The following is a 23,697-nucleotide window of genomic DNA, read 5'->3' on the forward strand; positions in this document are numbered from 1 at the left end:
TTGAAGACTGCAGTCCTTGACCAGCAAGTGCTTCAGGTCCTCCTCAGTTTCAGCAAGCAGGGTTGTATCATCTGCATAATTCAGGTTGTTGATGATTCTTCCACCAATCCTGATACCACATTCTTCCTCGTACAGCCCAGCGTCTCGGATAATCTGTTCTGCATACAGATTGAAAAGGTATGGAGACAAGATACATTCCTGATGGACCTGCTTCTTGATTTTGAACCATCCAGTGTCTTCCTGCGCTATTCTGATGACTGCCTTTTGGTCCAAGTATAGGTTTCGCATTAGCACAATTAAATGCTCTGTGATTCCCATTCTTCTCAGAGTCGGCCATAGCTTGTTGTGATCCACACAGTCAAAGCACTTGCACAGTTAGTAAAGCACAGATAGATATTCTTCTTGAACTCTCTGTTTTCTGCCAAGATCCAGCTAACATTAGCTATAATATCCCTAGTACCATGACCTCTTCTAAATCCAACCTGCACATTTGGCATTTCTCTGTTGACATATTGCACCAATCTTTTTTGGATAATTTTCAGCAGAATCTGTTTGTGTGTGATATTAATGATATTGTTCAATAATTTCTGCACTCTGTTGGGCCACCTTTCTTTGGAATGGGAACAAATATAGATCTTTTCCAGTCAGTTGGCCAGCTGGCTATCCTCCGGGTTTCTTGGTACAACTTAGTGAGCACATCCAGGGCAGCGTCTGTTGTTGAAATATGTCAACTGGTATGCTGTGAACTCCTGGAGTCTTGTTTTCTGCCAATTCCTTCAGAGCAACTTGAACTTCCTCCTTCATCACCATAGGCTCTTGCTCATGTGTTATTTCATTAAATTCTTTTATGTCAGCCAATTCCTTCTGATACAGTGACTCTGTGTACTCCTTCCATCTCCTTTTAATGTTTCCTGGACCATTTAACATTCTACCCAAAGTATCCTTGAGTATTACCACCCATGGCTTGAATTTGTTTTTCAAGTCCTACAGCTTAAGAAATGCTGAGCGACTTAGGCTCTTTTGATTTTCTGACTCCAGCTCTCTGCACATTTCATTATAAAATCTTGTTTTGTTGTCCCGAGCTGCCTTTTGAAATTTTCTGTTCAGCTTTTTGAGTTCTTGGTTTCTTATTCCTTACATGACCTTAAAGTAAGCAGAAGTACATTTACCTGGAAGTGAAAGAAGCTTAACCTTCAGGACATTTGCACATACCTGTAAAAGCTCAGAGCAGGACACCTGGTGGGGAGCGAAGTAAAACGGTAATTAAGGGGATCTTAGGGGGAAGAGACCTGAATAGCCAAGTTTCACTCATCTGTTATGATTGATTTCTTTCTCATCCTAAGAAAAATTCCTTTTGTTATCTAATGTATTCATTTTCTTAAAGAAGGTCCTTGAAATTCTATAAGATTCAGAAATTTTTTAAAAAATGAATTTGTCCTTCATTGTGACCTTGAGACCATTTTTGTTGTTGTTGTTAACAGTCTTTGATTCATGCACATCTCTTAGTGACTCTATGAGCAAAAGGCCTGAAGCCCCTCTACAACTATCAACATTTCTCAAAGTTCATAGAGTTTCCAGAGGCATGTTATTTAGGAAGTGGATGCCAATGAGTATGTGCTTAAGCAGACTGCCACTGGAGAAGCAGTATGGCAGGGGCGTTATCCTGAAGGAGTAATTGCTAGGGCCCCTTTTCACTCTCAATCATGTAGTTATTATAAGTAAAGCATAATCAATAAGAACATAAACTGCGGACATAAGTGTTAGCTTAAGTCCAATCACTGTCATTTGCTAGCCATATCAGAATAACTGAGGGAAGTTATTGAACTTCTCTGTGCCTCAAGTGTCTCATCTGTACAATGGGGATTATAGTATATATCTCATATGTGATTTGAAAACTAAAAAAACTCCGTATATATGAAACATTTACAGGCAACTTTGGTAGCCTAGTGGTAAGGCATTACACTGGTGAACCAAAGGCACACGGTTCAAATTCACCAGTCGTGCTGTGGGAGAAGAATGGGGCAGTCCTCCCGTGAGATTTACTGCCTCTGAAAACCCACTGGAGGGTCACTTCTGGGTCAGCTCCAATTAGATGGTACACTACAAAAAACAGCAAAGCACTTAGTGCTCACCTAACGCAGAGAGAACACTAAACGCTCAGACCCGTTCAGTCACCACCATCATCACCATCTTTATCATCATCAGTAGGACGCCTAACTTCTTTCAGAGTTTCATCTACTTAGTGCAGACTTAGAAAATCTAGCCTTTCAGGGAAACTTATTTTTAATTGCTCTTGAGAATTACAAAAATTCTTGGAGGAAATTATTTTATATAAAATGGCTTTGGGAATTGCCTAATTCCATCTAATTGGTCCCACACAATAAACTAAGATTAGTGGCTCTTAGAGGGGTAGAATTGAACTCAAGGAAAAGAGGAACATTCTAGCTTGGGCAGGGGTGAACTCCCAAACACTGAAGGTATTCAAGCAGAGACTGGCTGCCCAGTCACCAGAAAATGTGGTTGCTAGTTTTTGTAGTACACAGAAAGTTTGACTGGATGACTTTCACGGATCTGTCCAGCACGAAGAACCTATGTTTTTCTCTCTCTGGGCCAGGACATCACGTATAGGACAATTCCCTTTCTGTTACCACATTGTCAGCATTTCTCACTGCTTCATTCAGCGCTGTAGATTTAACACCCTTTGTCCGGAGGGATTTTTGGCCTGAACTCATTTTTGTCCTTTCAGAGGAAAAACTTCACAAGTACTTTCAAAATTCACAACAAATGCATATAAAATTCTGAGGTTCTGCAAACTTAGAAATAACAAAGAAAAGTGAAAATGTTCAAAGAGTCCAAGAACCTTGCAGTGAAGAACTTTTAAATATTTAATGTGCCTTGCAAGGTCTTTTTGGGAGAGATTAATATTATTCAAATGCAGTTTGTTTGTATTAAAGTATTTAAATGCTATGCATTTAATATAAAACACATATTCTCACTTTTTTCTGATGCAAAGTTGCATTGGGAATTATGCGATCTTGTGTAATTTGTTAAATGCAAATCATATTTTAAATATTCATATATTATATTTGCATTCTATTTTTTATCAGAATTTTCAAAGCAGGGAGGGGGAGCAGAAGAGGAACAAGATCTAAATTACATTGTACTAAGGGCATAGAAATAAAAAGAAACAAAAAAATAATATGCAGAGTAGACAGAAAAATAACCTTGCAGCTATTGCCAAAAGAGCAGATAAATCAGGGGGTCAGAATCGTGGCATCACATGAACCTTGGAGGGAAGCTAACCTGTCCCTTCAATTCACAAATGACAAAATGGATGTTGAAAGAAGCTAAATAACTTGCTCTTTGGTAGATCAACAGGAAACAAATGCTAGACTGGTATCTGAACATCCCAGATTCCGTGTACTTGACATTCTACATCTCTTCCTTTCCTCAGACCAGCCCTTTCTGATGACTTGCTAAGCAGACTCAGTGGATCCAACAGCTGAGAATTAAAAATCAATGAGAACACTAATTGCTTACAGATAAGTGATACTGCCCACCGCTGAGCGGACTGCCCTGAAATATCTGCTTAGGCTGCTGGCAGCAGTTTCCATAGATACAATCTTTTGGAAAGCCATTTGGCAATCGGATCAGGAATTTTAAGTGTGTTCAAAACTTCCCTTCTAGTAATTCCAGATCTAAGTATCCAAGTGCAAAGAGATCATGTTAAAATGGAATTTCAAAGAGTCTATGACCCCTGAGGCTTAATACAGTGTCATACACTGTATTAATATAGTCCAAAATTGAAAATGGTTTATAAAATTGGAAATGGTTTATAAAGACAACAGACAAAAAAGGACCGAGTAAGCCATGGTTTATTCCTCTTATGAGGATATCATATTGTAATTTAAAATGACAGTTATATAAACAGTCTGCAGAATTAATAAAACTTAATAATGTATCAATGTTTTTAAGGATGATTGAACATGCAATCTGGAGTGAGAATTACATAATATCTACCCCATTGTAACGTGAGCACAGATAATTAGAATACCAGAAGCATATCTCCTGAAGCTTGATGCAAGTGTCTAGCTTCTTCCCAGTAGAAATTGGTGGCAACAAAAGTTTTATTAGCCAGCCTTAGTCCTATGGTTCTAAAACTTCACTGTAAGCAGCTAGTTGCACAGAGAGTTTATAACAAAGTCAACTCCTCATTAGCAAGTGTAAGGAACGTGTTCAGGAATGGATGTTTGTTAACAAACATTTTCCATCCCTATAGAACATGGAAAAGGTTTTACTCTGTTTCCTTCTGGTTTTGGTTGTTGGTTTCTGTGAGTTTTTTCTTCTCTCAGGCTTACTGTATGCTCATGAGCTTTTGTGCTTTCAGACAGAATTATGGTTGAGAATGTATTGCATATCTCTGTCCACTCTCTACAATGTCTCAGCTCAAGTTAAAGAGACAGAGTTATAGTTCGTTTTCCCCAACACCATAATTCACAGATATCAAAGATTCTCCCGGTTTCCTTATTCATTGCCAACCTTCACATGCACCTGAAGGCATCATGGCAGACCTTTGCCTCAAAGTGGCATCATTGTTTATTAACACTACTTGTCTTATACTAAGCTTTCTAGAGAAGCAAAATCTTAGACTGAGTTATCTAAGAAACCTAAACCAATTATATACAAATAAAGGAAATGACTCATGCTCTAGTATAGGATGGTAAATGTCTCATCCATGGATCACAGCTCAGCAGAAAGACTTCTGACTTAGGTACCTGCAAAGCTGATGAAACCACAGCCAGTAGGTAATGTTGGAGAATAAGTAAGAGAGTTGATTTTGGACACTGACCACTCACAGGTCAGCAGGTAAGGTAGTCTCTAGCCCAAAGACTCAGAGGTGGCACAACTCAACTCATTGCCATCGAGTTGCCTTCCAGTGGGTTTACAGAGGCGATTAATCACACCAGAGGATACTGATCATTTTTCTCTTGTAGAGCAGCTGTTGTTACTGTTGTTATGTGCCGTCAAGTCGCTTGTGACGACCCTATGTACAACAGCCCTAAACTCTGTTCTGTTCTGTTCTGTTCTGTGCGAGTAGCACTGTCTCTGACACACTCATCCCGATTACCCCAATCACTGAATCAATCCATCTCCTAGAGGGTCTTCCCCTCCTGTGCTGTCCCTCCCCCATCCCAAGCATGATGTCCCTCTCCAAGGACCGGACTTTCCTTACCACATGACCAAAGTATGTCAGACGAAGCCTCAGAATTCTTGCCTCCAAGGAGCAGCCCGGTTTAACCCTTTCCAGGATGAATCTTTGTTTTCCTAGCAGTCCATGGTACCCTCAATACTTTTCTCCAACACCAAAGCTCAAAGGTATCAATTCTCCTGCTATCCTCCCTAGTCATTGTCCAACTCTCTGATGCATAACAAGTGATTACAAAGATCATGGCCTGTATAAGACACACCTTAGTCTCCAGAGAGACACCGTTGCTCTTCAGTACTTTAGAGAGGTCCCTAACAGCAGACTTTCCCATCACAATACGTCTTTTAATATCCTGGCTGCTGGTGTCAAGAGTGTTGACTGTGGAGCCAAGTAGACGAAAGCTGTGAACAATCTCAGTCTCTTCACTATCCATCCTGATGCTGCCAATTGGTCCAGTGGTGAGAATCTCTGTCTTCTTGACATTGAACTTCAATCCATATTGAAGGCTGCAGTCCTTGACCCTCTGGAGCAAGCATTTCAGGTCCTCCTCAGTTTCAGGAAGCAGGGTTATGTCATCTGCACAGCGCAGATTGTTAATAAATCATCCACCAATCCTGATGCTGCATTTAGCAGCTAGAGGATACAAATTACCTACATTTAGGTTGACAGCAAAGCTCTGTACCCACTAGGCTATCAGAGCTCTCTGATAATAGATATTAGCCTAATGCAATATCCACATTGAGCAAAATTCAAGAAGGCTTGGCTCGACACCCTTATTTGTTCCATGTAAGCCCTACCGCTGATAAAGCTCTCTTTCAACTGCTTGGCTGCTCACAGTAAGTCTCATCATAGAAAAGATTACTTTATGGAAAGTCTCATCAAGGTAATTACTGTATTAAGTTAAAATTCATCAAAGGATTGACTACATCCTGCCTTCTAGAAAGGTCAGTGGTTCAAATTACCAGCTGCTCTGCATGAGAAAGTAGTGGCTGTCTGCTACTATAAAGATTTGTAGTCTTTTAGATAATAAATGATTTAGATAGTCCCATTAAATATCAGTAAGTCATAGATAAACACAGATTGTAAAACATTTTGAGACTCAGGAGTTACCTTCAAGAATAAAAAGGGAGAAGGCTGGTCTGGAGCAAAGAACTAAACTGATAGAAGTGGGATCAAGAAATGTATTCTGAGTTCATGAAGAAGTGAAAAAGCTGTGCTGTGCCTGATATGTCTACATCAAGCAAGAGCTCTTAAAGGAATGCAGAGAACTTCAGTACAGGCAACACTTCTTTGTTCCCAGAAGAAAGCTTAGATCCTCTTGGCGGGGAAGAAAAAGTACATTTTTTAAGCTGTCACACATTGACAATTTCTAACTCAAAATATCTTTGTATGACAGATTAGAGCTGTCCACACCATATCCTAGGTGATCATTTTACCGGAAGAAGATTGTCAGGATTCCTCCTATCGAATCACTAGACAGATTTGAACCTCTAATGCTTCTGTTTGCCTTTGAATGCTCACTCACATTGTGATACTAACACTCCTATCTATAATTTAGCCTTCCACATATCTGCAGAATAAGTTCAATCATATATGAGCTCAATATAAAAATTCATCCAACTCAAAGGAAACAAGCTTGATGAATAAGAGTCAAGAACTCTAATGCCACTAAGTCAACTCCAAATCAGAGCAACCCTCCCTGGGTTTCCTAGGCTATAAATCTTGAGGAGAAGACTGCCTCTCCTTCTTTCTTAGTGTCACTGACTCGGTTGAACCACCACTCTTTTGATCAGCGAAATCAAAAGCAAGTTGAGCCAGGTTCAGCTATGCCACCACAGCTTTTAGATTTAAAAACAAAAACCAAGATACAAGTTTTGAAATTGCAAGTAACAGGTATGAAGTGTAAAGTAGCTAAGTGTAAAAATACTAAATTGACTCAAGTCATTGCCATTGAGTCTGGACCAGCTCTGAGGTGACCTTCCTACGGGTTTTTGGAGGCTGTGAATTGCACACGAGGAGAGTCCCATCCTTCTTCTAGAACCGCTGATGGACTCCCATCACCTTTGAGTCAGCAGCACAACATTCTATGGACCACACCACGAATCAATGAGTTACATAGAATAGAAACGCCTGACAAATGAGAAGGATTCAAAATCGATAGTACTTGTTACAGAATATAGCTTGGAAATGTAAGGGTGAAAAAAAATAAACCAAGACAAAATCCAAAAGGCATCATGCTCAGTACAATAGTGAAAAGATTTAAATTAAAATAGTCCCTATAGTTCTCAGCTGAATTAAACTCAGGTTTCTATAGTTCTCAGCTAAGTTAAACTCAGGAATTTTTAAAGCCCCACACCCAGGTATCCAGGGCAACAGTATTTCAAGAATGGCTAGCAGAAGGGCAGAGCAAACAAGCAGAGATTGTTTCTCAACTGATAACCCATGTGCCTTTGTTTCCCGACTGATAACCAATGTATCTTGTGCTTTTCCACTGCCCTGGAGTTTGAACTCATTGTATACTTAAGAATTTGTGACACCACCATATAGTTAAAGATCTATCTAACTGCTACATGTGCTACGTGACTGCCGCAAGTGCTACGTGCAAAAATGCTGTGTAAACCCTGAGCGAACACTGAGCCAATGAATTCAAACTGTGCTTTCATCACCCAATGAGAAGCTGATACTCAGTTGTATCCCCCTAAAGTATATAAAAAAACCCAACTTTGTCTGCTCGCGGTCAGCTCCTCTGTCTCCTGCGAGAGATAAGAGTCGGCCCGGAGCTCCGCAATAAACCTCTTATCTCTTGCTGTTGCATCAAGCCGGTGTCTTGGAGTCTTGGGTCTTCGCTGTCCACTCGGGACAGAACAGGACCAGCGGTTCGGGGGTCCTTCAATAGAAGTCAAAGAAAGAGAAGGTGGTCTTTCATGAGACGACTTGATTTCAAAGTGGATTTGATCATATGAGAGATGGAGGTAATTTCACTTTGTTGTACGTAGTGTCACTTTGTGTTGGATCAGACTCAACACCAATTAGCAATAACAAAGAAAACAGTGGTAATAGAAGCAATGTTTAAAGAAATGCTGGTGGAAGCATCATGCAACTGAGAAAAAAATTAGGAGTGTGATAACAGGATTGAAAAAACTGGGAGCTATAGCATAGAAACTCCAAATAAAGATAGAAACAGATAAGAATTACCAGTTATAAAATAAATTACATAAAATTAACTTGTTATTTACAAAACTGAAATGATTCCCTGGCAAATGAAAAATTATATCATAGTCTGTTTACAAGGTGCATACCTAAAAGAGAAGTCACAGAATAGGAACTGTATCAAGCAGGCTGGGAGAGCTCCCGAAGGAAAAGCTAGAGTAGCTATATTCTTTCTCTTCCACTGCCATCTAGTTAAGGAACAACTCAATAGCTGGCCCCTCCAGGAGGTTTTCAGAGGGTGTAAATTGCCTAGGAAGAGATTGCCCACCTTTCTCCTGAAGAGCAGGTGATGTATTTGAACCACCAGAGAGGGACACTATCTTTGGATTAGTAGAACTTCTTTCTCTACAGCCTTATGCCACCACCACTCCAGTGGCTCTCTTAAGGTCAGCTCTGGTGGTCTAGTGGCAAGAAGCTGTGCTGCAATCCCAAACACATGGATGGGCAAGCTCAAGGGTGGGCAATCTCCTCTCCAGCAATTAACTGCCTCTGAAAACCTACTGGATGGTCAGATATGGGTCCATTCCAACTCTATGGTACACAATAACAAGAGAAAAAATAGTTTCCAGACAACTCTTGTTTAGAAAGACAACAGTAATAATTGAGTAAAGCTAGACCACTGGTAGTGAAAGAGGGAGACTTTTTAAGTGTTATTGTGAGGGAGAGTCCTTTCTACAAGATCCTGGGACATCACACTACAGTGAAAACACATCTAACGATAAGAGAATTTCTTTTGAAGACAGTATTGTAAAGCTCCAGGAAGAATAGGCTTGAGGCAGAAAATCTACTTGAACCAAGTTTTTCTATGAGAGTTGAAGAAATAGCTACCCAGAAAAGTCGTGGCAACCACAGGATAAGGAGCCTTTAAGCTGTGAAGGTCTGAAAGTTACTGCCATTCCTCAGCCTCTCCTTAGAAACGTTCCCTAGAGGCCCAGTGCTATGTATCTCATCGAGGCAGGAAGGGGCAGAAGGCAATGTGCTCTCCAGGTCCAAAAGGATTATTTTAAGAAACATACTAGATGAAAATTGATGCAAAGAACCATAAATCACCACAGCAGACAATAAGTACCAGAACAGTGAAGACACAAAAACTGATGAAAACTATAACATTTCAAAGTGAGGGAAGATCCACAACATAAACACATATATTTTTGAAAACACTACACATACATTAAATAAATAAGGCCATAAATAAATTTGCTAGATAAAAGAAGAATGGCATTTTAAAACTATCAGAACATAGAAAGAAATAGAAACGAATAAATATATCAAAAGAAACACAGAAACTTAAAATGCAAACTCTTTCGACTAAATTGGAACCCACTCAGAGCTGACCCTCCACCATGACTCTGAGGCTGTAAATTGCCAGGGAGGAGATTGCCAATCTTTCTCCTGTATTCAGTGAAGACTGTCCTAGAATCACTCACTCTGAGTTAGCAGTTGTTGTCATGTGCCATTGAGTCACCTTTGACTCACAGTGACCCTATGTGATCTAGCTCTGAACTCTGCTCTATTCTGACCTCTCTGTCTCTGACAGACCTACTCCTGCTACCTACTCCAGCTATGATGTTAATCCACCATCTCATCCTGGATTGTCCTCTCCTGCACTGTCCCTTCACCCTTCTAAGCATGATATCCTTCTCCAGGAACTGGTACAGCTCAGGAATTAGTATATATAATAAATATATGATAAAAATAAAACAGAAAGAGAAAAAGCAAAACAAAAAGGAAAAATCTGAGAGAAATAAAAGGTAAGCAAAAACACTCCAATATTCATACAATTTAAATCATCTTCCACTCCCCTCCTAGGATCTTAACCCCCTTTCCAAAAGGCAATGAAACCGAGAAGAAATCAAACAATAATTCAAGAACCTACACCTTAAATAAAAGAAAATTTAAATCTTTATAAAAAAGAAAAGCCACAACATGTATTTTGAAAATTATTAATAGTTAAAATCAAGATGCAATCTAGCAAAACTTGTTATATGCTGTCAAGTCATCTGCAACTCATAGTGACCCTATGATCAACTACTTTGTAGCCTGACCTATCCTGAGCCAATATCATTGACTCTGACACACCTACTGTCATTGCCCGAGTTGCTGTATCAATCCATCTCATCCACGGTCTTTCTCCCCTGCACCATACCCTTCCAAGCATGTTATCTTGATCCAACGACTGATCCTTCTTGCCCACATGCCCAAAGTATGTGAGACAGAGCTTCAAAATCCTAGCCTCCAAGGAAAAAATGTGTTTCATGCTCTCCAAGATCTATCTAATTTGTTTTCTTGGCAGTCCAAGACATGTTCAAGACTCTTCTCCAGCACCATAACTCAAAGATATCAATTCTTCTGTCATCCTTAGTCATTGTTCCCAGCCCTCTGGTGCACAGCAAGTAATTGCAAACTCTATGGACTAGATCAGGGGCACCTTAGTCTCTAGACTGACATCGTTGCTTCTCAGTACTCGGGAGTTCCCAATCCAATTTGTCTTTTGATTTCCTGACTGCTGGTGCCAACAGTGTTGATTGTGGAGCCAAGCAAGCAGTAATTGTTAACAACTTCAATCTCTTCTCCATCTATCTTGGTGCTGCCTATTGGCCTAGTGGTAAAAATCTTTGTCTTCTTGATGATGAGCTTCAATCCATATTGAAGAGTACAGTCCTTGACCTTCTGCAGCAAGTATTTCAGGTCTTTTTCAGTTTCAGCGAACAAGATTGTGTCATCTGCATAATGTAGGTTGTTAATGAGTCTTCCTCCAATCTTGATGCCACATTCCTCCTCATAAAGCCCAGCCTCCCAAATGATCTGATCTGCATATAGATTGAAAAGTCACGGAGACAAGGACGCATCTCTGATGTACTCCTTTCTTGAACTGGAACCATGCAATGTTTTCCTGGACTGTTCTGAGGACTGCTTCCTGGTACCAGTATAGGTTTGACATGAGCACAATCAAGTAAGTGTTCTGGGATTCCCATTGTCCTCAAGGTCAGCCACAATTTGTTGTGATCCACACAGTCAAAGGTCTTTGCATAATTGATGAAACACAAATAGACCAGTTCCTCTGGTACTCTCTGCTTTCAGCCAAGATCTATCAGCATCAGTAATAATGCCTCTAGTGCCACAATGTCTTCTAAACCAGCTTGTATTTCTGGTACTTCTTTGTCAATGTACTGCTCCAATCATTTTTTTATAATCTTCAGCAAGATTTTGCTTGTGTGTGACATTAGTGATATTGTTCAATAATTTCCACACTCTGTTTTGTCACCTTTTAATGGAATAAATCTGGATCTCTTCTAGTCAGTTGGTCAGGTGGTTGTCCTCCATATTTCTTGGCACAATCTAGTGAGCATGTCGATGGCAGAATCTGCTTATTGAAATTGTCAATTGGTATTCTATCAATTCCTAGGGATTTATTTTTTGCCAAGTCCTTCAGAGCAGCCTGAACTTCCTCTTTCATGACGATTGTTTCTTGATCATACGTTGTTTTTTAAAATTCTTCTGTGTCAGCTAATTTGTTTTGCGACAGTGACTCTGTATACTCCTTCCATCTTCTTTAAATGTTTCCTGAAGATTCAATATTCTGTCCATAGGATTCTTAAGTATTGCAACACGTGGCTTGAATTTGTTCTTTAGTTTCTTCAATTTAAGAATTGCCCTTATAATTTTCAAATTCCAGGTCCTTACACATTTCACTATAATACTTTGCTTTGTCTTCCAGAGCTGTCCTTTGAAATAATCTATTCAACACCTTAACTTCCTGATTTCTTTCCTTTGCTTTGGCTTCTTGGTGCTCTAGTGTAATATTCAGAGCTTCTTCTGACATCCATTTTGGTCTTTTCTTCTTCCTCTGTCTTTGTAGTGACCTTTTGTTAAAAAAAAATTGTACTGATTTATTTACAAAGTTCGAATTGTTTTTCACACTGGATCTTTCCCATTTCCTTCACCACCAATCAAATTGTACAACCCTATGATCAACACCCCTCAACACATCTTCACCCCTCTGCTTCCACCCCCCCTCCCCTTGGATCTTCATACTCGTTCTACAATAATGGTTTTATACAGTATTTGTCCTTATGAGACTGGGTTAATTTGCTTAGCATAATGTTCTTCCAGTCCCTCCCAAGTTAGTTAGTAATTTACAAAATCATTGTGTCTGGGTGCTACGTAGTATTAGATTGTGTGATTTCTCAATCCATTAGATAGTGGTTGGCTGTTTCCGTATTCTTGTGATGGTGAATAACGCTGCTATAAACATTGGTGTACAAGTCTCTGTTCGAACCTCAGTTCTCATTTTCTTGGGATATATTCCAAACAGTGGAATAGCTGGGTCATACAGTCTTCATTGATCATATTCTTGAGATCCTCTCACAGCTCATCCGGTCTTCTTTCATTAGTATTCAAGACCTTAAACCTGTTCCTGAGTTGGTTTGTAAATTCAGGTGGGATAGACTCCAGGTGAAATTTTTATTCCTGTGGATGGTCTGTTTGAAATCAGCACCTGGCCTAGTTTTCTTTGTTGTTACTGAACTTCTCCAACAATTTGTTCCGCAGATGTAATCAATCTGATGCTGTGGATACCATCAGGTGAAAGCCATGTGTGTAGACTACATTTATGTTTCTTCTAAAATGTATTTACAGTGAATAATTGATTGATGGTGTAGAATTCTATCATTCTATCCCCAGCCTTATTTCCATTACCAAGTCCATATTTTCTGACTACTAATCCTTCTTCCCTGTTCCCAACTTTCATATTCCAGTCATCCATTATTATTAATTCATCTTGGTTACATATTTGATTTTTTTTTACTGCAAAATTTGGTAGAAATCATCTATTTCCTCCTCTTTGACTTTGGTTATTGGTGCATAAATTTGAATGACAATGGTCTTCTATAGTATCCTGTCACTCACAACATTGTCTTTCAAGATGAATCTAGAAATGGCCTTTTAAAAAATTTTATTTTATTATTTTTGCATGTGTGTACCATCAAATCAGATTTGACTGGTACAGGAGGAGACTGTTCCTCCTTATCCAGCGGAGCATCTGGTGGATTTGAACTGCTAAATGGCCTTTTTAACTATGAAAGTGACTCCATATTTTGTCACCTTTTAATCTCCAGTGTAGTAGATCATATGACTGTCTGATTTGAAATGTCCCATGCCAATCCACCTCATTTCACCAGTACCTAATATGTCAGTATTTATGTATTTCATTTCTTTTCTAATGAGGTCCTGTTTTCCTACATTCATGCTTCTCACATTTCACATTTCAGTCATTAGTTTCTGCTTACAACTGTCCTATCTCCTTTTGTGTTTCCAAATTTGAGGGCTGAGCCTCAGTTGTCACATCTGTTAGCCTACTCTAAGTGTGCTCTACTGTACATAGTTTTCAAAGACCTGTTATATTTTGGAAATGGATGGCCAATCCTTCTTCCTAGTCTGTCTTAATTTGGATGTTTAGCTTTAAAACAATATCTTATAGGAGTAGACGAAAGACACCTCCCCTCACAGAAATGACCAAAACTTCCCCCCATGTTCCCCTCTCCCCCTTCTCACATGTGCATCTTTCTCCCTCCCTCTTCCTGCTTCATCAGCATCCCTTGCACTCCCACCTACCCTGTCCTGCACCTCCCTCCCTTAGGCCACAGTCACCTCTGTGATGTCTTGCACCTCACAATGCTCCTGGACTCTTACACTGCTGCCTGCCTCATGTTTAGGAGACTTTAAGTCCAAATCCCATGTAAAAGGAAGTCCTATGATGTTGGTACTGGAATTTTTTTTTAAATTCATCATTTTTAAAGAGAAAAATTATTTGGACATTCAAACAAAAATACTAGAACAAACAGAAGTGGTAGAGAAAAAATTTACATCAGAATACAATTGCCCCATAAGGTTTCCAATGCAACAAATCTTCATGGGAGTAGACCACCACATCATTCTCCCCCCGCATAGCTAATGAATTTGAATTGCTGGCCTGTCTGTGCCACTGTGCCTGAAAGGAAGAATTTTACTTTCCTACCATGTTGCTATTAGATGCCATGGAGTTGAGTATGACTCCTAGTGATCCTATGAACAACAGATCTGAATCCTGCCCTATCTTGCGCCATCCTCGTGGTCTCAGACACATGTGAGCCCACTGCTGCAATCATTGTGTCAGTCCAGCCAGTTGAGAATCTTCCTCTCCTTTGTTGTACCTCCACCTTTCTAAGCATGATGTCCTTCTCCAGGGAATAGCCTCTCCTAGCAACATGTCTTGGAAAAAGTAACCCCATGGACTGCCAAAAGAACAAACATATGTTTTGGAGAAGGTGAAGCCAGATTGCTCCTTGGAAGCAAGTTTGGTGAAGCTGCATCTCACATACTTTGGGCATGTTCTTAGTGTAAATTGATGAAGTACCCAAAGTTGAGTAATATATTCTTTTGGAATAAGAAACGCGAGACTGGAGCTTTATTTACCAAAAGCCAAATACATTTCCTCTTTAATTCAGTAACCTGCATTTATAATTCTACCCCAAATCTCCACTAATGGTGAATTGAAGAAACAAGTATAAAGAACAAACTCTATGCCCTGATATAGACTTATCTCTTCTTGATGTACTGTTTCTAAACAAATTACATGTAGCCACTGAAGAAAAAGCTACTTTTCATATATGTATGTATAATTATTTGTATATTTAAAAAAGAACATTGTAACAGTACTCTAAAACTCAGTTGTTAAATGACTATGTATAAAAATGGAGAAGGACTAGAGTTAGAGAAACAGATGGAAACAAGACAGATCTAAATTCTTTGATATTCAGTTTTCTTTATATATTGTACTATTATTGTTCTTACATGCTGTCGAGTTGCCTGAGACTCATAGTGAACAGCTGTTGTTCTTGTTGTTGTGTACTGGAGCCAGAGTCGATCCATAGCTGACCCTCCAGCAGGTTTTCAGAGGCAGTTAATTGCTGGGAGGAGATTGCCCATCTTTCTTCCGCAGAGCAGCTGGTGGCCTCAAACTGAGTCCTTTGGGATTATAGCATAGCTAAGGCTCAAAAAAATTAAAAACACAGTGGTGGGAAAATGAGTCTAGTGATATTTCCTAATATCACTAACATAACAAATTAGATGACAGAATTCCTTTTAGTGACTTTAATGGGTGACATTTTAAAGGTACCTCTGTAATGGAATATATTTTAGTAAATAGAGCTACAAAGAAATGTCAAATGTTATGTTAAATAATATGCTTCTCATAAGTATTAATATTAAAGTTAGATTTTCAGGGATATTATAGGATGAAATATTGTTAATAGTATTAGTAACCAAAATCTAAAAAGCAGGAGAAAAGAGATGCAGGTATAAAATCTTTAAAGTAAAAGTTTTATCATTTAATTGAGTTAGAAATATCAACATGAACACATTTTTTTCCTTTTGAAAAATACTTATTTCCTAGCTCTGAGCAATTCCCCAATATCCTTGGTTATCTTCACTAAGTATTATTCTCACTAATGAACAAATTAAATTTCTGCTGTTGAGTTGATTCTGATTCAACTCTAAAAGATGGTTATAACTCTTACGGGAGAGGAATTTTTCTCTCTCAGAGCAACAGGCGAATGAACCACTAATCTTTCAATTAGCAAACCAATAGGTAATGCAGTAGCTATCAGGGCTCAGTTTTCCCACGTACCAGTCAACTCACTCACTGCCATGAAGTCAGAACTGACTCCTGGTTGACCCTCTTTTGGGCTTTGCGAGGCTCCCAATCAGACGAGGAGATTGCGTATCATCTCCAGAGGAAACGTTGGTGGATTCCCGCCTCCAGAAAGGCTCCACCTTTGGTTTAACAGTACAACTCTCTACAGATTAAGCCACTCGAGAGCCCCTCATTAGCACCAATGTTGTTAATGGTAGCTGTTCTCAAGCTGACTAGACTCATAATGACCATATGGACAGAAGATCTGAAACGTCTCCTATCCTGCACCGTCCTCACGACTTCTGTCATGCTGATGGCGAGCGTGGCAGTCACCGGGTCAATCCATCTTCCTAAAGACTTTCCTCCCATTCACTGACCCTACACGTTTCCCAGTGTGATGTTTCTCTCTAAACACTTGTTCCTCCTGATGATATGCCTACAATAAATGAGAAAAAGCTTCACCATCCTTACCCCTAAGGGCTGGACTGCTTTCAAGATAGATTTGTTAGGTGTTTTTGTTTTGTTTTTTTTTTTAAATGGTCTATGTTATGTCTAATATTCTTTCCCAAAAACACAATTCAAATGGATCCTTCTGTATCGTATTCATTTTCCAACTTTCAGATGCACAGGAAGTAACTGTAAAAACCATGCCTTGGTCAGGTGCGCCACAGTCTTTAAATAGACAGTACTACTCTTTAGTCCTTTTTAGAGGCCCTTGATAGCAGTTATCTCCAATGTAGCACATTTTTTTAAATTTGTTGACTGCTGATACAAATCAAGATTTTGGATAAAAATAAAATGAAATCACTGACAACTTCAATAAATATTGTATAAATAGTATTAGTTATATTTATGTAGAGGGATGTTATCTAATTATAGATACATAATTATATTTATGATACATAATTATAATTATGTAATTATATAAGCTGTGAGTCAAATCCGACTGTACAGTACAAAACAACAAATATACATATATATTGAGAGTGACTCTTTGAACAACAGCATATCCTTAATATTCTTAAAGTCCCTGGGTGGTGCAAATGATTAAGCTCTTTACTATTAAATGAAAGGTTTGTAGTTCAAATCCATTGAGAGGCACTTCTATAGTATATAGTCTTTTGCAGCAAAGTACATAAAGTCTTCTACACTTTCTGCAAGTAAATTTGTGTCATCTGTATAACACATGTTGTTAATGAGTTTTCCTCCAATCCTGATGCCTAACAGGATTTCTTAGGGAAATTGCTTATTTCAGATTTGTGGTAGGACATTCACAAACTCCTCAAAGACTAATATCACCACTGACTGTAGGACACAAGAAACTAGCATGAAGGGATTTCTACACCTAAAGATTATCCAGATATTAGAAAAACAATGATGATAATAGATTGAAAGATATTAAGTAAAAGCACCTTTCAGGTTCTTGTCCTCAGGGGAACAAGGTAACTACAGAAATAAAATGTCCCCATCAACAAACGAATGGATAGAGAAGCTGAGGTATTATATATATATATAATGGAATACTACATTGAATTGAAAAACAAGTAACTCATGAAATATTATACAAAATGGATGACCCTGGAGGACATTATGCTGAGTGAAATATCTCGATCACACAGGGACAAATACTGCATAGTGCCACTGTTATAAAACAGGACTGACATTGGGGATGGGGGGAGACTGAGAAAGATGGGATAAATTAAGTATACTGCATTGAAACAGATGAGGGAGAGAACTGTTTAAAAGGGATATATGTTTAGGTATTATTGTCATGACAGGAGTCCAAAACGAACATTGCATAGTGGAGTGGACTTGGAGGGAGGGATTGCATGCCAATGAAGGAATTTTTCTTTTACTTTTCAAAGAGAAGAGCAAACTGGCAGCGGGGGAGGGGTGGGCAGGGAAAAAAGTGCAACAATGAAGAAATGAATATCCAAAGTCTCTGTAAACTTTCATTAAAATTAATGATAAAAAAATTAAGGAAGTTTGTAAAAAAAAGAAATAAAAGTTATGTTTATACTAGCATGAAGAACTGTTTAAACTCCCTCTCAGAGAGATGCAAATCAAAACACCTATGAGATACCATCTCACCCCAACAACAATAGCAAAGATCAACAGGGCCACAAACAACAAATACTGGTGAGGATGTGGAGAGATTGGAACCTTTATTCACTGATGGTGGAAATGTAAAATGGTACAATCACAATGGAAGGCGGTCTCTCACTTTCTCAAAAAGTTATAGACAGACATAACATTTGACTCAGCAAATCCACTACTGGGAATATACCCTAAAGAAATCAGAGCTACAACTCAAAGAAATATGTGCAAACCCATGGTTATTGCTGCATTATTCACAACAGCAAAGAGATGGAAGCAACCCCAAGTGCCCATCAAAAATGAATGGACAGGAAACAATGATAGCATTGAAAAACAATGAAATAATAAAACATTACACAACATGGGGGAGCCTTGAGAACATTATGTTAAGTGAAATATCTCTGTCACAAAGTACAAATATTGTCTAACACTGCTGTTACAAAATAGGACAGGCGTGAGAGGATTGGGGAGGAAATGGGAAAATGTGCCTAGATAATGAACACTACATTAGAACAAATGAGGGGGAGAACTGTCCAACAGCAATGTGTTATTATGCAGTATATGTCTGAGGAGTGCATTGTGGGGTGGGAGAGGGGAGGGTAAGAGAAGGGGGAAGAAAATGTATAACAATGAATAAATGAAAGGGGGGAAAACCCTGAAAAAAGTTATGCTTCTGCTGTACTATCACTAACTCATTAAAGGGGAGTCATGCCATTTATTGTGTCCAGTGATTATCCTCTGGAGGGTCAGCTATGAGTGGGTTCCAAGTCAACAGTGCACAACAATGTTATATAAGTATGCTAAGATTATGAAAAAAGTTTGAAATATTAAGAGAATCACCAAAATGTGACTGAGAAAATGAGCATGTGCTGTTGGAAAAATAGTTTCAATGGACTTGCTCAACACAGGGTTGTCACAAGTCTTCAATTTGTAAAAAAAAAAAAAAGCAGTGTGTTTAAAGCACAATTAAATGAAACGTGAAACACAGCACAGCCAGGTATGCCTGTATCTAAAAATCCCTGAGTTTAGAAGGAGTAAGTATAATGTACATTTGATTGTTATTTCTGAGTATACCTACTTTTTGCCCCTTTTCCAACAACTTTTTTGGTAGAGAGTCATGAAATTCCATGCAAAGATATTTGTTTCCACAACTTCAAATACTAATGACAGGTCAATATGAGTAAATGTCAAGATATTACCTTGAAATATTCTGACAAAGGCTCTTACCTTTGTATTAACCACTGTCACAGAGTCAATTCCCACTCAGAGAGACCTACAGGATTTCTTGGACTAGAACTCTTTCCAGAAAGGAACTGACTGCCTGGCTACCTTCCGCAGAGTTACTGGTGGATAGAACTGCCAATCTTCCCACTAGCCTGATATATTGTAGTCTATGTCACCAGAACTCTTCACATTTGTGTTAAATGTGAGAAAGGAAGCACAGCATCCCATCTGCTGCTACAAGCTATCTTGTAACCAGAGGTGAGTCAGCCTTAGGATGAGTCTAGCATTGCAGAAGGTGAATAAAGAAACAGAAATGGACTTTATCTCTGAACCAACAGAATATCCCTCACTATTTAAAGTCCTCGGATGGTGCAAATGGTTATAAGCTCTTGACTACTAACTGAAAGATTAGTAGTTCAAACTCACCCAGAAAGTCCACCCAAAAAATCGCCTGGGCTACCTCCTTCTGAAAGGTAACCACAAGGCAAATGATTGCATGAGGCCTAGAAAGCATGAAGCCTAGGAAACCAAGAGGCCCTGTTCTGTTCATCAGTATAAGGAGCTGCCAGCACAGCTATGAGTCAGAGAGAACTTCACAGCAGATGGTGGTGATGCTGGAAATGGTTCTTATTCTTGATCCCAAGCACATCGCCCATTGTATGAAAATAAAAACTATTAACATATATTTACATTTACATTGTTGTACACTGAATAAAATACTATGGCCCTTATGACCATTGTTGTTGTTGTGTGTCCTTGACTTTTAATCAACCTATAGTAGACCCTCCCGCAGGTTCTCAGAGGCTGCAAATCACACAGGAGAAGATTGATCATTGTTCTCCCTCATAGCAGCTGGGGGGTTTGAACAGCCTGAGTTTGGTTGACAGTACAACTCTTTACTACTAAGCCATAAAATTCCATTTTGCAATTCTAGATTCTTTGTCTATGCTTAAGACCTCATTCTGGAGAAAGTTACTTGTTGTGTTAAGGAAGTAAGATTCGAGTGGCATACATCTTGAAGTGCCAGTTTATTAAACAGTATGAGCCAAGTTACCACTCTTTTTTTAGATATGGTTTATAGCCCTGAGATCCTGTATACAGGAACACTCCTGGGCACTAGACCCTTTTCACACTAGACACGGCATCTAACCTGATCCATCTGCTTTTTCTGACAGATGACAACTGACAGGCCCCTAACTCACTAGCTTCTGCCAGTGCCTGTGTTACTACCACCCACAACCACAGGAGTCCTTCCCTTGATGGCTCTTTAGTTTCTGTGAGACCTGCAAATGAATTAAAGAACCTACAGACACAGACAAGTGTGAAAGGACTAAACTGATGGACTGGTACAGCAGTTTAGAGAACTTAGACACCTGAGACAGTCTTAATCTCTCTGCCTTATAGGAATCAGCTTTTCATCAATCCTGCAAAATAAATCAGAGAGAGTGAGCAAGACAGCGCTAGCTTTGGTGGCATAGACCTTAGAATATTGCACTGCTAACTGAAGGCTGTGTTTTGAGTGATTCGAATCTACCAAGTGCTTCTTGGGAGAAAAACAGGCAAACATCTTCTGTTGTAATTTAAGCCTCAGAAACTCAAAGAGGGGAACCAACTATATGGCATTAAGTTTAAGTTATACGCATGTTGATATCGTTGTTAGGTACCAACAAGTCAACTACAACTCATAGCAACCCGATGAACAGCAGACTGAACCCTTGTTCTATCCTGCACTGTCCTCAAGATCACTCATACGCTCAAGCCCACTCTGTCAATCCGTTTTATTGAGAGTCTTTCTTCTCTGTCTCTCCCCCTTTCTCAATATCATGTTGTTTTCAAAGGACTGGCCCTTCTGACAACATATCCCAAACAGTTGAGACAAAGTTTCACCATCCTTTCCTCAAGAACCACGGTGATTGCACTCCCTGCAAGGCAGATTGTTTGTTTTTGAACATCCACTGGGGATATTCAGTGCTTTTCTCCAACACCACATTTACATATAATAGGATGATTGACACAGCGGGTAGAACAATGGCCTCAAATTTAACAATGATTGTGAAGGTCATTCAGGACCAGGGAGTATTTCATTCTGTCGTGTGTAGGGTCCCCATATAAATGATTCCATGACACCAAACAAAAACCCCAAAATCTTGTGCATTTCCCATGCAAATTATGTTTTCATTCCACAGAAAGCCACCAGCTAATCAATGCAGAAAAATGCTAGAATAGAAAAATCACCCTTTGAAATTTCACATGAAATAAATTCTTCCAGCAAAAACCATGAGTGGATGAATGCATTAGCTGAAATATTGAGAAGAAGGAATCAAGCCTGTCCTATCTTGAAACCACGCATCACTCTCACTCTAGGCATCACTTAACGCTGGACAGGTAGACATTAGGTGCCACCTGATGTGATATAAAGTAAAGCACTCAGTACCACCTACAAAGTATACTTGACTTAAAACATAAACATATAAGCCTTTAGAGGAAATTCTTCATAGCTTATAAGAAATACAGGGTATGGCAGAAAAATTCAATAAGAAAGCAAACAGACAAATTTCAAACTTGGAACATCCTAAGCACAGCTGTTTAGCAAACAATCAAAAACATGAGAGTAAACATGGGAGAAGTTACAAGATTGCTGTGCATTGAGACTGAAGATACTTAACATAGCAATGTGAAGGCTTTGCCTCTGATTCAACTGAATCAATAGACCATGTATTTTAGGCATACTGTTAAGAGGTTATACTCCTCAACTCATTTTAAAATGTTAACATTTCCTTGCCATTAAAGCAAGAACAAACATCATTCTAAAGGATAAAACTGTTAGAAGTATTTTTTCAATTTTTTATTGAGATTTCCATTCATTCATTCCATTCATTCATTATTGCACATTTTCCTCCCTACCCACATCCCCAGTTCATTTTCTCTTTAAAAAAATTCTTCCATTATTGCACAATTTCCTTCTTCTCCCCTCAGTCCATTTTACTCTGTACCTCTTATTTTGGACTGTTGTCATGCAAATAATATGTAATCATATATTCCTTTTAAACAGTCTTGCTTTCATCTGTTTGAAAGCAGTGTACATTATTTATCCCCTTTTTTCTTAGTTTCCCTCAACCACCATGTTGGTCAGTGGCATCTTGCAGTATTTGTACTTTATTTACTGAGATATTTCACCCAGGGTAATGTCCTCCAGGGTCACTCATTTTGAATAATATTTTTATGAGTTCCTTGTTTTTCAGTGCTGCATAGGATTCCATTATGTGAATATACCACAGCTTCTCTATCCATTCATTTGTTGGTGGGCACTTAAGTTATTTCCATCTCTTTGCTATTGTGAACAATGCAACAATAAACATAGGCATGCATATATCTCTTTGGATTACAGTTCTGGTTTCTTTACGGTATGTTCCCAGTAGTGGAATTGTTAGGTCAGTTGGTATTTCTATTTCCAACTCATTGAGAAAGTGTCATACTGCCTGCAATAGTGATTGCACCATTTTTCACTCCCACCAAAAGTGAATATGGGTTTCCATTTCTCCATAACTTGCCAACATTTGTTGTTTGCTGCTCTGTTGAACTTTGATATTGTTACTGGGGTGAGATGATATCTCATATTTGTTTTATTTGTATCTCTTTTAGAGCTAAGGACATTTCTTCATGTGTTTGTTTGCCATCTGACTGTCTTCTTTGGTAAAGTGTCTGTTCATATCCTGTGCCCATTTTGTGATTGGGTTGTTTACCTTTATCTTGTTGTGATGCTAGAGTGTTCTATAAATTCTAGATATAAGTCCCCTATAGACATGTCATTACCAAATACTTTTTCCCAGTCTGTGGCTTTCCTTTTCACTCTGTTGGAGAAGGTTTTTTGTTGTTTTTGTTTGTTTGTTTTTCATGTGCATAGTGTTTTGATTCTTAGACAAGCCCATTCATCTATTTTATTATTTCCTGGTTTTAGATTTTTCAGGATGCCTAGAAGACTGTCCATGCTGTGAATTAGGGCTTCTAGAGTTCTTCCAAACTTTTCTATGATGACGTTTATACTCCTTGGATTTATTCCTAGGTCCTTGATCTACTTTGAGTTAGTTTTTGTGTATGGGATGAAGTGTGGGTCTTGCTTGAGTTTTCTGCAGATAGTTTTCCAGTTTTACTAACACTATTTGTTAAAATTGGAAGGAGAAGTGGCATCCACTTCCATAATAGCTTGCCTCCAGAAACCCTATGAACCTGGAGAGAGGATGAAAGGCACCCAAGCATCGAGGACTCTCCTTCATAGGGTCGCTATGAG

This window comes from Elephantulus edwardii, unplaced genomic scaffold, assembly GCF_000299155.1.
Source record: "Elephantulus edwardii isolate Elephantulus edwardi_28Jun2011 unplaced genomic scaffold, EleEdw1.0 scaffold00060, whole genome shotgun sequence".
Classification (NCBI taxonomy): Eukaryota; Metazoa; Chordata; class Mammalia; order Macroscelidea; family Macroscelididae; genus Elephantulus; species Elephantulus edwardii.